The sequence below is a fragment of the Perognathus longimembris genome, chromosome 25 (assembly GCF_023159225.1).
Source record: "Perognathus longimembris pacificus isolate PPM17 chromosome 25, ASM2315922v1, whole genome shotgun sequence".
In the NCBI taxonomy this organism is placed as follows: Eukaryota; Metazoa; Chordata; class Mammalia; order Rodentia; family Heteromyidae; genus Perognathus; species Perognathus longimembris.
In genome coordinates, this window is record NC_063185.1 from 15,303,804 (window position 1) to 15,321,052 (window position 17,249).

Consider the following 17,249-nt stretch of genomic DNA (forward strand, 5'->3'; position numbering starts at 1 on the left):
AAGTCACATGTTCTAGAAGCTTCGCGTAAAAGTCACCTAACTGGTTTTCGTACCTCCTCTTCCACGCCTTCACACTGAATTGCCTTCCTGAAGCACACATCTATCTAGTCCTGCCACTTCACTAGTAGACACTTGAGCATCCATCATCATCTTAGCAGAGCATTCAGAGGTCTCTGTGGTTCATCCCTGATTTACTGGCACAATTTGACTTCCCACTGCCCTCTACACTCTGCAAAGTCTATTCTCCCCCTAGTCATTGCTGTATGTTTCCAGAATGTAGTCTGTGTTTTACCAAACATTGAACCACCAGAATTCATTTCTAGAATAAGGAATAATGCAGTACAATGAATAAGAGCTACCCTTCATGGTAGCTTTGGAACTTTCAAAAGATCAATCTGCCACAACTTCCATACTCTAGAATGGGAAAGTAAAACAAACACAGTTTTCATTGAGTTTTCTGTCATTAAAATTACTTAATGGCACATTTCTGCTCAACTTTTACTGAATCCCTGACATGTACTGAGGGCTTGGGGGAAGAGGGGAGATAAACATGAAGAAAACTTGATTGATATAGAAAATCAAGTTAGGGCTGGGAATGTGGCTTAGTGGTAGAGTGCTTGCCTAGCATGCATGAAGCCCTGGGTTCGCTTCCTCAGTACCACATACACAGAAAAAGCCAGAAGTGGTGCTGTGGCTCAAGTGGTAGAGTGCTAGCCTTGAGCAAAAAGAAGCCAGGGACAGTGCTCAGGCCCTGAGTTCAAGCCCCAGGACTGACAAAAAAAAAAAAGAAAGAAAAAAAAGAAAATCGAGTTAGCAACCAATTATGTAATTCACCTGTTTGTGGACTAAAGCTACAGTCATACTCATCATTGTGATAGTTCATTTCCCTGCACAGGAAATATATAATTCTATTGTACATAATATTATAGTAGAGTTTCAAACTATAAGCAAAAGATTTTAAATCAGGGACTACTTCTCCTCCTTTTTTCATTTTTTAAATTTTATTTCTTTTTTTTGTCAGCACTGGGGCTTGAACTCAGGGTCTGGGTGCTGTCCCTGAGCCTTTTGCTCAAGGTTAGATAGAATTCTACCACTTGGCCCACAGTTCCACTCCCAGCTTTTGAGTGGTTCATTGGAGAGAAGAGTCTCACGAACTTTCCTGCCTGAACAGGCTTTGAACCATGGTCCTATTTTTCATCCTCCTGAGTGGCTAGGATTACAGGCATGAGCCACTGGTGCCTGGCCTCCTCAACTCTTAAGCAGAATTTATTTCTTGAGAACAAATAAAGGATAAAGGAGATACGATTGAACACAGTCGAGCTGAGAGGGCTCTTGAGGGAAAAGTAATATAGATAATGTAAAGTAGAAATGATATTATCGAATTATGACTTCCTCTGTTCCCAAAGCTTTCACAAAAATGAAACCACCAAGTGTTGGACCTAAAATATGGTGGAGGGCTAAAGAAAAAAAAATCTTAGAGTCTTTTCTACCTGGTGATACAATTGGGGTATGCACTCATGATGTGTTTGTGATTCAGGCAGGATGTACAGTGAAAGCTGTGATTGAGCTAAATCCTCTCATCCTGGCTATACTCAAGGCTGTGAGGTAAAGGAAGGACTACCTGGGACTTCAGCTACAGAAACCTGGGAATCCTGATGGAGTAGTCATCTGTCTTGTACTGAATGATGCTTTAAGTCACTGCCAGGTCCTCAATGTCACCAAGACTTCAACCGCACCCAAATACCTTAAGATGACACCTCTAATGCTTACCCTGAAAAGAAACAATGCAGCTGGCCGGCATATTTGGACCATGTGAACTGGACATAGTCATCGAGGAGGCTCCCCATGGCATGAAGGCCCTGGGGTGCCACAGTAAGAGAGGTACTGTTCCCCGAGGCAGAAGCCGTCTTCACACCCCTGTGTGGACAAGGGCTAAGAGTTCAGATGAGGTAACAGGTTATCTGTTCCCAGCTCCTCCCAGGAACTCACCTGTTTTTTTTATTTTAATTTTTGCCAATCCTGGGGCCTGAGCACTGTCCATGGCTTCCTTTTGCTCAAGGCTAGCATTCTATCACTTGAGCCATAGTGCCACTTCTGGCTTTTTCTGTTTATGTGGTGCTGAGGAATCAAACCCAGGGCTTTGTGCATGCTAGGCAAGCACTCTACCACTAAGCCACATTCCCTGCCCCTTCATCTGTCTTAATAGTATCACACTTACTTTTTCCCCAAGTCGCAACTGTCATTACCTGAGACCAGCACTGACAAGTCTCTATGATGGCCTGGCAAGGGACACTACACTGCGGTAGCCCATCTCTAATGAATAAGAGCCTGAACAGAAGAAAGCATAGGAAATCTTGACATACAGTGAGTATGAAATTGAAACAGTGGCAGGGCTGGGGATATGGCCTAGTGGCAAGAGAGCTTGCCTCGTATACATGAGGCCCTGGGTTCAATTCCCCAGCACCACATATACAGAAAACGGCCAGAAGTGGCGCTGTGGCTCAAGTGCCAGAGTGCTAGCCTTGAGCAAAAAAGGAAGCCAGGGACAGTGCTCAGGCCCTGAGTCCAAGGCCCAGGACGGCCGAAAAAAAAAAAAAAGAAAGAAAGAAATTGAAACAGTGGAGACAAGGTCCTGAGTTCAAATCCCAGTATCTCCAAGAAATTTCCTTTCTTTCTTCCTCCTTCCTTATCCTTCCTCCCTTCCTTTCTTTCTTTCTCCTTCCTTCCTTCCTTCTTTCCTTCCTTCCTTCCTCTCTCCCTCCCTTTCCTTTTCTTCTATTTTTTTCTCTCTCTTTCATGTGAAGGATTGAACCCAAGGCCTCACATGTGCTAATCAGGAGCAACTGATTATACCCCCCATCCCTCCCCCTTTTTTGTATTTAGAAAGTATTACATAACAACACATAAAATCAAACGAAAAAGTAAAGCAGGGCTGGGAATATGGCCTAGTGGTAGAATGCTTGCCTTGTATACATGAAGCCCTGGGTTCAATTCCTCAGCACTATATATATATCCAGAAGAGGCACTGTGGCTCAAGTGGCAGAGTGCTAGCCTTGAACAAAAAGAAGCCAAGGACAGTGCTCAGGCCCTGAGTTCAAGCTCCAGGACTGGCAAAAAACAAAACAAAAAAAAAAAGAAATATATACCTACTCTAAAGTTTTCAAGCTATTCTAGGATAGGATGTGTGGCTCAATGGTATACATTCTGGCAAGATCAAGTTCCAACTCCAATAGAGAAAAAAAAGATAGTCTAGAATTCCTCTTAAAAGCTTTCAGCCTTCTCCACTTCCATTTATGTTACATCAGGAATTTCTGTGTTTGATCTGAGGCAAGAATTTCATTCCTCATTTTCTGTGTGGGTTACCAATTTTCCCAGTCCCCCTTTATTAATAATCTAGCTTTTTCCAAACTACTGTAAATGCCACTTCTGTCAGATGTCAAATTTCTGTGCATGGGTGGTTTTATTTTTAGGCTCTTTTATTCATTTGCATGGGTCTATGCTACAGGATTCTTTACCTTTTTACTGATTTTTAGAGTCACTCATTTATATAAATTTACAGTTATTGCTTCTATATAGATTCCCTTTTTCAGATTTATCAAATTCTCTTCCACTCCTAGTTAAATTGATATTTCTTTCTTTTAACTAAGAGTAGATACCAATAAGACTAAAAAGAAGAAACAAACAAAAGAACGGATACGGGGTGTGTATGCCTGGAATATGGCCTAGTGGCAAGAGTGCTCGCCTTGCATACATGAAGCCCTAGGTTCGATTCCTCAGCACCACATATATAGAAAAAGCCAGAAGTGGTGCTGTGGTTCAAGTTGGCAGAGTGCTAGCCTTGAGCAAAAAAGAAGTCAGGGACAGTGCTCAGGCCCTGAGTTCAAGCCCCAGGACTGGCAAAAGAAAGAAATGGATATTGGTACTGGCAATGTGGCTTAGTGGTAGAGTGGTTGCCTAGTATGCATGAAGACTTGGGTTCAATTCCTCAGTACCACATAAACAGAAAAGGCCAGAAGTGGAGATGTAACTCAAGAGGTGGAGTGCTAGCCTTGAGTACAAAGAAACTCAGGGACAGTGCCCAGGCCCTGAGTTTGCCCCAGGCCTGGCAAAAAAGAATGGATATTGATGATCTAGATAGAGTAGAACATGCCTTTAATCCTAGTGCTAGGAAGGCTGTGGTACAAAGATTACAGATTTGATGCCAGCTTGGGCTATGTAACAAGTTCAAGGTCAGCCTGGGCTGCGCAGCAAGACCTTGTCTCAGGGGGCAAAAAAGTAGACATCAATCAGCTGCAGTAGTCCAATCATGTAATTCTAATTACTTGGGAGGGAAAAGATGGGCAGATCTGAGTTCAAGGCCAGCCTGGGCAAACACATGTCTCTATCTCAAGAAGATTCCATCTCAACCAGTGATGAGGGAAAGCACAAGTAGGAGGATCAAAGGCCCAAGCTGGCTTCACCCTACTTCCTAACCCTAGTGCTTTCCTTTATGCCTTCTGTGGCACAGAAGACTCCTCACCAGGCACTGGTGACTCACACCTGTAATTCTAGCTACTCAGGAGGCTAAGATCTGAGGACCATGGTTCAAAGTCAGCCCGGACAGGATAGTCTTTAAGACTCTAATAAACTATTCAGAAAAAGCTGGAGGTGGCACTGTGGGTCAAGTGGTAGAGTGCTAGCCTTGAACAAAAGAATCTCAGGGACAGCACCCAGGGCCTGAATTCAAGCCCCAAGACCAGTACAAAAAAAATAATAACTACCCCTTCTCTTGTGATCTGTACACTCTGGATTTTAGAAAGTTGAGTAATTATGTACCTTGGTATGATTTTCAATGTTACTATTATTCTTTTGGAAGCTCATTGCCCTTTCCTGGATAGAAGAATTTATAGTTTTGCTCACATTTGACATTTCAGCTATTTTTTTCTGCCCTTTCCTCTCTCTCCTTGATGTTAGATTAAGATTATTCAGATTTTACTTTGGTTTTCACTTTATTTCCATCTGTCTCTGTCCTCCAATTTGGACAGGTTGTATTGCTATGTCATAAAGTTACAGATATTTTCTACCATATTATTTAATCTCTGAACTCAGTTCAGTGGCTTTTCATTTCAAACATGTTTTTGTTTTTGTTTTTTGCCAGTCCTGGGCCTTGGTCTCAGGGCCTGAGCACTGTCCCTGGCTTCTTTTTGCTCAAGGCTAGCACTCTGCCACTTGAGTCACAGCGCAAATTCTGGCCGTTTTCTGTATATGTGGTGCTGGGGAATCGAACCCAGGGCTTCAAGTATACGAGGCAAGCGCTCTTGCCACTAGGCCATATCCCCAGCCCCTCAAACATGTTTTTAACTCTAGAAGTTCCATTTAAATCTTTTTTTTTTCCAAGACCAAAATTCAAACTTGGTATCTGAGGCTTGCTTCCGTTCATTGGCTGATGCTCTACCACCTGAGCCACACCTCCAATGCCCCCCACATTTTTAGTATTCTTTCCTCATTATGTTCATTTATGTTGTCCTTTAAATCCTTGTTCTGAAGCTGTTCTGAAGTCCTTGCATGCTAATTTCATCATTCATTCATTTCTATTAAGTGGTTTTAAATATTCGCCATGAATAATGTTTCCGTGTTCTGAAGTACAATGTGGTTTGTTATTGGATGGTGGGCCTATACTATAAAATAATTGTTAGGATTTTTTCCCAAATTTCCTATAAGTTAAAGTTTGTTTTGACAGGAAATTGATTTGCCTTGGTTCGTTAGTATACCTGTAAGCTTTATAAGAGCAGATCTTAAATGGTCTGTATTCTAAGATAGTTTACCTCTACTACTATAGTATGGTCCTTCTGGGATCTCTACTGAATTCCTTGGCATTTGAGTGCTGGTGGCTAACACCCAGAATACTAGCTAATCAGGAGGCTGCGATCTGAGGATCATAGTTCTAAGCCAGCCAGGACAGGAAAGTCTATGAAACTCTTATCTTCAATTAACCATCAAAAAAGTCAGAAGTGGGGTTGTGGCTCAAGTGATAAAATACCAGCCCTGAGTTGCAAAGCTTAGGGACAGCACTTAGGCCCTAAGTTCAAGCTCTAATACTCGCACCAAAAGAAAAAAAAGACAGAAGAAAGAAAGAAAGAAACAAACAAAAAACCACAAGAATAAGATCCCTCTACAGTGGCTAGCAAAAACTTGGGTTTCAGCTGGGCGCTGTTGTCTTCTCTGTAATCCACCTACTTAGGAGGTTGAGCTCTGAAGCACAGGAATATCCATAAGATTCTTATTTCCACTAACCACCAGAAAAATAAAACCTGAAGTGGTACTGTGGCTCAAAATGGTAGAGTGCTAGCCTTGAGCAAAAGAAGAGCTCAGGGAGGGGCTGGGGATATGGCCTAGTGGTCCTGGGTTCGATTCCCCAGCACCACATATACAGAAAATGCCCAGAAGTGGCGGCGCTGTGGCTCAAGTGGCAGAGTGCTAGCCTTGAGCGGGAAGAAGCCAGGGACAGTGCTCAGGCCCTGAGTCCAAGCCCCAGGACTGGAAGAAGAGCTCAGGGACAGCACCCAGGCCTCGAGTTCAAGCTCCATGACTGAACAAATCAGACCAAACTTGGTTTTCTCCAAGCACTGTGATATCTCTAAGAAGCATTTAGCTTACAGACCTTTGGAAGATTTTCTTTTGCTGGCCTTGTAAATTTCACCCTATGTATATTTTTGCCAGTTTGGGTACTCCAAAAAGCAGAAACTAAGAAGGGGACCTGACAGATGTATTAAACTGCTGTAAGGAAAAATGAAAAAGGATCCAGAGAATGCTAGAAATTTTACGATTGCAACACAGGTCTGACCCTTATGAGAGGAAAGACAGGCTGAATGGAAGGAAGGCAGAGGGCATGCTGCATTTCTGAAGAACAAGACTGCCTTTTTAGGCCTTAGAAACTCAGTCTTTACCAGAGATTAACACACAAGAAGTGTGGACCAGCCAATTAGGCTCTGCATAGAGATCTATGTAGTATACATTTTGGAGACCACCAAATATTATTCATCTCTTGCAGCAAATAGATTTACTTCTCAAATTTTGAAGAGGGGTTCCTTCATGATTCTTATTGCCTTTTCTTCCTAGGGGAAAATTCAGAAGAGAACAACAATCAGACAAACTTACAGCCCTTATTATAGAACTTGATCTCAGAGTTGTGCCTGGTCCTCTCCTTGCTCACCTCCACTATTCATTCATTCTAGATTCCATACATACCCTCATAGGCACGGCTTTTGCACCAAACCTACATCTACGCAGTGTAGACTCTTGGTAATAATATCATTCTCAGTCTGAGGTCGCTATGGTTTTCTATTCTCAGTTACTAGCAGTGCAAGGTAATATCAGGAGACACTTGGATAATCAGGTTAAACACATATGCCACTCCATCATCCTCTTCTAACAGCAGTCCTACCTGCTCCTGTTCATCAAGGTAAACTACCCCTACCAGTAAGGTGACTTCTCTTTTGCCTGCTACCTGCTACTGTTTGTGCACAAGGAACCCAAGATGTCATAGTAATTGTAACTTAGTTAAATGTTACTCTTGCTTATGGCCTCTAGCAAGAGTATACCTCCTTGGACATCAGGACTCTCAAATTCTTCAAAACCCAAGGATACGGGGCTGGGAATATGGCCTAGTAGCAAGAGTGCTTGCCTCCTACACATGAAGCTCTAGGTTCGATTCCCCAGCACCACATATATGGAAAATGGCCAGAAGGGGCGCTGTGGCTCAGGTGGCAGAGTGCTAGCCTTGAGCGGGAAGAAGCCAGGGATGGTGCTCAGGCCCTGAGTCCAAGGCCCAGGACTGGCCAAAAAAAAAAAAAAAAAAAAAAAAAAAAAAAAAAACCCAAGGATACAAGGATGGGAAATAGAAAGATCTCCCAGTTGGGAGTGATGGTGTATCTGCCAGATACCCTCAGTTCCTTGCAAGGGTGTTAAACCCTACGTCCTGAGAAAGTGGGTCAAAGTCAATCTATTGAGGTGCCAGACTTTGAAGTCAGGCCCCACCACGTGAACCCCATTTTAGAATCGAACCCTGAGCCAATCAGATTTGTACCTGTGTTCTAATCTTGCTTGCACAGCTGATTGTTGTAACCTTGTTCTTTGCCTTTATAAGCCCTGTGTAATCACAGCTCGGGGCTTCCTCCTAACCTCCGCTGTGTCGGTGGGTAGGACGAGGCCCGAGTTGGCAGCTCGTTAAATAAAGCCTTGCCTTGCTTTTGCATTTCGGAGTGTCTGAATCTCGGTGGTCTTCTTGGGGGTGGTCTTGCAACTTGGCACAACATTTGGGGGCTCGTCCGGGATAGCCCCAGAGACCCCGAGATCCCAGACTCCGAAGGTAAGAAAACAGCGCTGTTCATTTGTCTTGTCCTGTAATTTGTCTGTCTGTTTTGCTTTTGCTTATACTTGTAGGGCGCGAGTCAGTTTGGTTTTTGGCCGGAACTGACCAGGAGGGCCTCCTAAACGAGACTCAACCCGCCCACCTTGTACTCGGGTCCACTCCTTCTGCACCCTTGCAGGAGGTTGTGGGCCAACTCGGGTCCACTCCTTCTGCACCCTGGCAGGAGGTTGTGGGCCAACTTGGGTCCACTCCTCCTGTACCCTGGCAGGAGGTTTTGGGCCAACTTGGGAGATCTCCAACTCGTAACTCGGGTCCACTCCTTCTGCACCCTTGCAGGAGGTTGTGGGCCAACTCGGGTCCACTCCTTCTTACAGGAGGTTGTGGGCCAACTCGGGTCCATTCCTTCTGCACCCTTGTAGGAGGTTGTGGGCCAGCTTGGGAGATCTCCAACTCGTAGCTTTTCTTAGGCCTGTGTGTTTTCCTCCTTTTGTATTAATTGTTTGTTTCTTGTAGCCTTTTGGACTGAACATCTGATCAGAGCTATGGATAACGTTCTATCTTGAGGACCTCCATCTAGCCCCCTAGACTTGATCCTAGCTCACTGGAGGGAGGTTAAGGAGATAGCTCATTTTTGTGTGTTTTTTTCTTGCACTGTGCCTGACTGACAAACGGATGATGGGGAACGTTCCTTCCACTCCCCTGGACTTGACTTTAGCTCACTGGAAAGATGTACAGGTGACAGCCCACAATCAGTCAATCAGTGAGAATGTCCGCAAAAAAAGAACTCTAGGGGACCCCCCACCCAGCCTTCTTAAGCAGAAAATTGTTTGGTGCGCTAAAATGTTTTACTAAGACTAAAAATGTTTTACTAAAACTATCAAGCCCTGGAAAATGAAGCTGGAGAATGCTAAAATCATTTGTTAAAGGTTTTTGTCTTAAAATGTACGGCTGATGCTTATTCAGCGCGCTTTAAGATCTTTTGAAAATGTGTGTGTGCATGTGTGAGTGTGAACATGTTCAAGACTGCAGTATGATGCAAAACTAAGTTTAAATTCAAAGGTCTTCATGCCATGCAGTAACTGGAACTGAAGAAAAAAAAAAAAAAAGGCTCTTTTGAAACAAGCAGCCCGTAAGCAAAGGGCGGCACCTGGTTTCAGATTGCCTGTGAGCTTCAGTTTTTCCGATGCAGATAAAAGCTAAAATGTTGTGTTAGTGTTGGGTTAGTAAAAAGGCTTTGGAAATCAAGAATACATTTCTAGATAAGAAATTTGGAAGTAAAATTGTCCTAAATAATTATTGCAAAGTGAGAAAAGGAGAATTATGGCTACCAAAATGTTTAATTGCCATTCCAGCTTCTTTGTAGGTTTTTTGTAACAGTTTCCAGCAGGCCCACAGAGAAGCACAGGTGATTCCTACAAGTTTGTCAAGATCTAATACTGACCCTTAATAAGTTCCAGGTAAGAGAGCATGCTTAAAAACTACTTCTGTGTGGACCACCTTGTTGCTTATAATTGGAGTAAAGTGGCCCCTTATAAGACTCACTGATCTGAATCTGCGGTTCAAAGCCAGCCCGGGCAAAGAAAGGTCCCTGTGAGAGACTTGTCTCTAATCAGCCAGCAGAGTGCTGGGAATGGAGTAGTGTGGAGCTCAAAAGTGGTACGGTGCTAGTCTTGAGCTGGAGAGCTGAGGGACAGCACTCAGGCCCTGAGTCCAAGTTGAAAGTCACTCCTCCTGGGACAAAAGTGATGGAGCATCCAGAGGCAGTAAGCCACTGCTTGGATGGCAGAGATGGTGTCAGATCCTAGAGTCACTACTGTTGGCCTTTCAAAAGTTAAAGCCGGGAAGTCCTAGAAGAATAGTTCATAAGCATGCCTTTCCAATGCCCATGTCTGTCTACTGGGCAGGAATTTGCCAGTCATCTGTGATAGTGGTTAGTAAGGGTAAGTTTGTCAAATGAGAGGATAGATTAAAATCTCACCCCCCGCATTTACTCAAAGCCCTGACTGGCAGTGAGAATTTTAAGCTCATACATCTGTTTAGTAAAGAAAGCTTGTAGACCTGAGATTGTGTCCTTATTGAGATCTGTTAAAGGCCTGCAAAGGTATATTGTTAAAAATTGCAAGATCTGTCAGCTTACCAATGCCCCCAATCAACAGATTACTAAAGGAGCTCGCCTCTGTGGGAATAGGCCAGGCGTGTATTGGGAAGTAGATTTCACAGAAATTACAAATATTTGCTAGTTTTTGTAGACACCTTTTCAGGATGGGTTGAAGTCTATCCAACAAAGCATGAGACTGCGAATGTAGTGGCTAAGAAGATCCTGAAAGAAATCCTACCCAGGAGACTAAACTCCTTAGAACCACGGTGGAAGGGACCCTAGACGGCATCGCCACTTGGGTTCATTGCTTCCACGCCAGGCCAGCTGACCCCTTTGCCCTGGATGACAACTACCGTGATGGAACATGGGAGGTCTCCAAGCACCCAACTCAGCCGCTTTGCCTTCGCCTCAAGACTGAGACTAAGGTTATAGGTTCCTGGCTAGGTAAGGTCTACGCCCCTGAGTCAGCCTGAAGAAGTTACAGAAGATGGATGATCTTCACCCATCAGCCCCCCTTTAAAACCGAGGGACCAGAGTTATTTTTGGATACTACTTTTGGCCCTACTGGCCCATGCCTTACCTCTATATCATCCCCTAGACATGCAAGCCATTGAAATGGACAGAATGGAGCCATGATTGGCTCCCAAGGTACCAAAAAGAAAAAGGGGGAAATGAGGTGCCAGACTTTGAAGTCAGGCCCCACCACGTGAACCCCATTTTAGAATCGAACCCTGAGCCAATCAGATTTGTACCTGTGTTCTAATCTTGCTTGCACAGCTGATTGTTGTAACCTTGTTCTTTGCCTTTATAAGCCCTGTGTAATCACAGCTCGAGGCTCCCTCCTAACCTCCGCTGTGTCGGTGGGTAGGACGAGGCCCGAGTTGGCAGCTCGTTAAATAAAGCCTTGCCTTGCTTTTGCATTTCGGAGTGTCTGAATCTCGGTGGTCTTCTTGGGGGTGGTCTTGCAACTTGGCACAACACTATTATTTACATCTAGGTCTCCATTCCAGTGTCTTTGAGCAAATGCCCCCCTAAGCAACTAATCTGCCTTGGCTTCTGCTGCTACACAGGCTGTTTTTTGCAGTTTTTTTTTGCCAGTCCTGGGACTTGAGCACTGTCCCTGGCTTCTTTTTGCTTAAGGCTAGAACTCTACCACTTGAGCCACAGCACCATTACTGGCTTTTTCTGTGTATGTGGTGGTGCTCAGGAATTGAACCCAGGACTTCATGCATGCTAGGCAAGCACTATACCACTAAGCCACATTCCCAGCCCCTGAAAATTCTTTTGAGGACAGAGATCCATGTCAAGGCTTCTGATTTTAATGCACATGCTATATTCCTAAAGAAAGGCATGCCATTTGTTCCACGTATTTCTTCTGAGCTGCCAATTGACTTGTGAGTACAAAGACTGGTCCAGTGTTCTCCAAGGCTGGTTCTTTATGATCATACAATATGATATTACCAGTGAATCCCATGGCACAAAAGGGGTTGGAGGCCATCCTGTGTGTGACTCTGTCATTGGATTTTGGTCACTGGTTCCAGGGCCAGAAAGATCTAAGTCTCATCAGAGAAAAGAATTCAAGGACGAACACTGGAGATTTAAGCAGGAGCCAGTTTATTAATTCAAAGCAAAAGGAAAGAAAGACAAAAGTGCATTCTCCAGGAGAGTGAGCAGGCTCAAGAAGGAGTGCTGTATTGAAGATCCTAAAATCTCAAGCTGGTTTTGCTTGCTTTCTTTTTTTGGCAGTACTGGAGTTTAAACTCAGGGTCTTGCCCTTGCCAGGTAGGTGTGAAATACAGGACTGGGCAGCTTCAAGCTTTTATTGTGGTCTTTTGGCATAGAGATGGATTGTAAGGTTAATGTTCCATTAACTTCCAGGGAATGGGTTATGTGTCATCAACTGCACAGTCCTGTGTCTCACACCTGTAATCCTAGCCGTGAGCAAAAGAGCTCAGGGACAATGTCCAGGCCCTGAGTTCAAGGCCCAGGACTGGAAAAAAAAAAGTCTAAGACAGGCAATGGTGGCTCATGCCTGCAATCCTAACTACTCAAGAGGCTGAGATCTGAGGATTGTGGTTCAAAGCCAGCCCATGCAGAAAAGTCTATGGGACTCTTCAATTAAACACCAGAAAACTGGAAGTGGCACTATGACTCAAGGTGGTAGAGCACTAGCCTTGAGCAATGAGGGACAGCACCCAAACCCTGAGTTCAAGCATCACAACTGACAAAGAAAAACAGTCTAACTAAATAGTATTAAATTAGTCTCCCATTTATAGACCAGATCTCTCCATTTTTCTGATTTATACCGAGGCTGTATCATAGTGCAGAAAAATATTTTTTTCTTAACCAGTTTTTTCAAAATCTCATCTCTTTACTATATATCATAAAGGAGAATCATCAAGAATGCTAACAATGCTACCTATCTTGTTTAATCTCTCTCTGGGCCTAGAGAAAAAGATGAAGAAAAAAAGAGGTGAGCATAACTACTCTAATTCTTCGGAACTCTCCTGTTCCTGGGAGTTCCCAGTCTACTATACACCAAGGAAATGCCTCTTTCTACAGTCAATAATCTCACTAGAATCTTGGGAGGTCCTTTCCCCTCATAGTAGCAATCCAGACCCATTTCCAGGACCACTGAAAACTCCTTGACTGCTTGGACCCAGCACCTACTAGGTTCATTGTGACCAAAAGTCATATGAAAAGGGAACAGAACCTTGCCCAGCACCAGTGCTTCACGCCTGTAATCCTAACTACTCAGGAAGCTGATTTGATTGTTGTGATTTAAAGCCAGCCCAGGAAGGAAAGTCTGAGACTCTCATCTCCAATGAGCCATCAAATAGCTGGAAGTGGTAGAGTGCTAGCTTTGAGTGGAAAAAAAGTCCCTTAATTCAAGTCCAGTACTGCACAAAAGAGAGGCAGAGAGAAAGACAGACAGACAAAGAGAGACAGAGACAGAGAGCAGGAACACAATTTATGACAGGTGGCCCCTTTCAATATCAAAACAGAGACCTTTAAGAATTAATCTCTTGGGGCTGGGGATATGGCCTAGTGGCAAGAGTGCTTGCCTCCCATACATGAAGCCGTAGGTTCGATTCCCCAGCACCACGTATACAGAAAATGGCCAGAAGTGGTGCTGTGGCTCAAGTGGCAGAGTGCTAACCTTGAGCAAAAAGAAGCCAGGGACAGTGCTCAGGCCCTGAGTCCAAGGCCCACGACCGGCCAAAAAAAGAATTAATCTCTTATGAAACAGTAACCCCTCTATACATAACCTTAATAATAATAAGTTAATATAAGAAAAAAACCAAAAACACATGGGCTTGGAATGTGGTTTAATGGTAGAGTGCTTGCCTAGCATTCATGAATCCCTAGATTCGAGTCCTCAGTACCACATAAACAGAAAAAGCCAGAAGTGGCATTGTAGCTCAAGAGGTAGAGTGCTAGCCTTGAGCAAAAGAAACTCAGGGATAATTCCCAGGCCCTGAGTTCAAGTCCCAGGACTGGCCAAAAAAAAAAAAAAAGGATTAATCTCTAAGCCAGGTGGCTAGTGGATCACATCTGTAATCCTAGCTACTCAGGAGGCTGAGATCTGAGGACTGAGGTTCAAAGCCAGTCTGTGAGACTCTTATCTCCAGTTAACTACCAGGAAATTGGAAGTGGAGCTGTGGCTCAGTGGTAGAATGCTAGCCTTGACCTAAAAATGCCCAGGGACAGCGTCCAGGCTGAGTTCAAGCCCCTCAACATGTTGTGCCAAGTTGCAAGACCACCCCCAAGAAGACCACCAAGATTCAGACACTCCGAAATGCAAAAGCAAGGCAAGGGTTTATTGAACGAGCTGCCAACTCGGGCCTCGTCCTACCCACCGACACAGCGGAGGTTAGGAGGAAGCCCCAAGCTGTGATTACACAGGGCTTATAAAGGCAAAGAACAAGGTTACAACAATCAGCTGTGCAAGCAAGATTAGCACACAGGTACAAATCTGATTGGCTCAGGGTTCGATTCTAAAATGGGGTTCACGTGGTGGGGCCTGACTTCAAAGTCTGGCACCTCATTTCCCCCTTTTTCTTTTTGGTACCTTGGGAGCCAATCATGGCTCCATTCTGTCCATTTCAATGGCTTGCATGTCTAGGGGATGATATAGAGGTAAGGCATGGGCCAATAGGGCCCAATGTAGTAACCAAAGGGCCTGTCACCATTTCTTACAAGAATAGTCTCTGTACCTCTGTTTTGCATGTCTCTAGTTTATCCTGCCTCATCTTCCCAAAAACAACTCTGGTCCCTTGATTTTAAAGGGGGGCTGATGGGTGAAGATCATCCATCTTCTGTAATTTCTTCAGGCTGACTCAGGGGCGTTGACCTTACCTAGCCAGGAACCTATAACCTTAGTCTACTTTTCCAAGGGACTGCAGGATTGCTGCAAACTGAAAATTAACTTTCAGCTATACAGACTTACCATTAGCTCTATAGTGTTTAGTATCCAAATGTAAGCAACAAAATAATACATAAACTTCTCAACTGTGCTCTAAGGGTCGGGTGGCTATACCCGTATTCCTGAGCAAGCTCAAAACTACCTAAAATAAGGGGGTCACCTCACTTTGGAGTGAGCTGCCAAAATGACATCAACACTAGCCAGGGTAGTAAGGAAAGAAGGCAAAAAGAAAATTATAACAATATTCAGTCTAACTTTCTTTTCTTGAGGCGAAGGCGAAGCGGCTGAGTTGGGTGCTTGGAGACCTCCCATGTTCCATCACGGTAGTTGTCATCCAGGGCAAAGGGGTCAGCTGGCCTGGCGTGGGAGCAATGGACCCAAGTGGCGATGCCGTCTAGGGTCCCTTCCACCGTGGTTCTAAGGAGTTTAGTCTCCTGGGTAGGATTTCTTTCAGGATCTTCTTAGCCACTTCATTCGCAGTCTCATGCTTTGTTGGATAGACTTCAACCCATCCTGAAAAGGTGTCTACAAAAACTAGCAAATATTTGTAATTTCTGTGAAATCTACTTCCCAATACACGCCTGGCCTATTCCCACAGAGGCGAGCTCCTTTAGTAATCTGTTGATTGGGGGCATTGGTAAGCTGACAGATCTTGCAATTTTTAACAATATACCTTTGCAGGCCTTTAACAGATCTCAATAAGGACACAATACAATCTCAGGTCTACAAGCTTTCTTTCCTAAACACAGATGTATGAGCTTAAAATTCTCACTGCCAGTCAGGGCTTTGAGTAAATGCGGGGGGTGAGATTTTAATCTATCCTCTCATTTGACAAACTTACCCTTACTAACCACTATCACAGATGACTGGCAAATTCCTGCCCAGTAGACAGACATGGGCGTTGGAAAGGCATGCTTATGAACTATTCTTATAGGACTTCCCGGCTTTAACTTTTGAAAGGCCAACAGTAGTGACTCTAGGATCTGACACCATCTCTGCCATCCAAGCAGTGGCTTACTGCCTCTGGATGCTCCATCACTTTTGTCCCAGGAGGAGTGACTTTCCACTGGACTTGGACTCAGGGCCTGAGCGCTGTCCCTCAGCTCTCCAGCTCAAGACTAGCACCCTACCACTTTGAGCTCCACACAACTCCGTTCCCAGCACTCTGCTGGCTGATTAGAGACAAGTCTCTCACAGGGACCTTTCTTTGCCCGGGCTGGCTTCGAACCGCAGATTCAGATCAATGAGTCTTATAAGGGGCCACTTTACTCCAATTATAAGCAACAAGGTGGTCCACATAGAAGTAGTTTTTAAGCATGCTCTCTTACCTGGAACTTATTAAGGGTCAGTATTAGATCTTGACAAACTTGTAGGAATCACCTGTGCTTCTCTGTGGGCCTGCTGGAAACTGTTACAAAAAACCTACAAAGAAGCTGGAATGGCAATTAAAACATTTTGGTAGCCATAATTCTCCTTTTCTCACTTTGCAATAATTATTTAGGACAATTTTACTTCCAAATTTCTTCCAAAAGGCTACAAAAACAAAACAATTAATACAAAAGGAGGAAAACACACAGGCCTAAGAAAAGTTACGAGTTGGAGATCTCCCAAGCTGGCCCACAACCTCCTACAAGGGTGCAGAAGGAATGGACCCGAGTTGGCCTACAACCTCCTGTAAGAAGGAGTGGACCCGAGTTGGCCCACAACCTCCTGCAAGGGTGCAGAAGGAGTGGACCCGAGTTACATGTTGGAGATCTCCCAAGTTGGCCCACAACCTCCTACAAGGGTGCAGAAGGAATGGACCCGAGTTGGCCCACAACCTCCTGCAAGGGTGCAGAAGGAGTGGACCCGAGTTGGCCCACAACCTCCTGCAAGGGTGCAGAAGGAGTGGACCCGAGTACAAGATGGGCGGGTTGAGTCTCGTTTAGGAGGCCCTCCTGGTCAGTTCCGGCCAAAACCCAAACTGACTCGCGCCCTACAAGTATAAGCAAAAGCAAAACAGACAAACAGACAAATTACAGGACAAGACAAATGAACAGCGCTGTTTTCTTACCTTCGGAGTCTGGGATCTCGGGGTCTCTGGGGCTATCCCGGACGAAACCCCAAATGTTGTGCCAAGTTGCAAGACCACCCCCAAGAAGACCACCAAGATTCAGACACTCCGAAATGCAAAAGCAAGGCAAGGGTTTATTGAACGAGCTGCCAACTCGGGCCTCGTCCTACCCACCGACACAGCGGAGGTTAGGAGGAAGCCCCGAGCTGTGATTACACAGGGCTTATAAAGGCAAAGAACAAGGTTACAACAATCAGCTGTGCAAGCAAGATTAGCACACAGGTACAAATCTGATTGGCTCAGGGTTCGATTCTAAAATGGG

At 44.6% G+C, this 17,249-nt stretch overlaps 1 protein-coding gene across 8 annotated transcripts in view; it reads right to left on the reverse strand.

The window, feature by feature from the left end:
- Positions 1-6,551: 6,551 nt before the first annotated feature.
- Cdkl3 (cyclin dependent kinase like 3) overlaps positions 6,552-17,249 on the reverse strand; it is a 44,413-nt gene continuing 33,715 nt past the window's right edge. For 7 of the 8 annotated variants that reach the window (XR_007209162.1, XR_007209161.1, XR_007209166.1 and 4 more), the window contains one exon: positions 6,552-7,094. The gene's annotated coding sequence lies outside the window, so the exon portion shown is untranslated. The remainder of the gene's footprint in view (positions 7,095-17,249) is intronic. The other variant, XM_048334339.1, reaches the window with a different exon arrangement.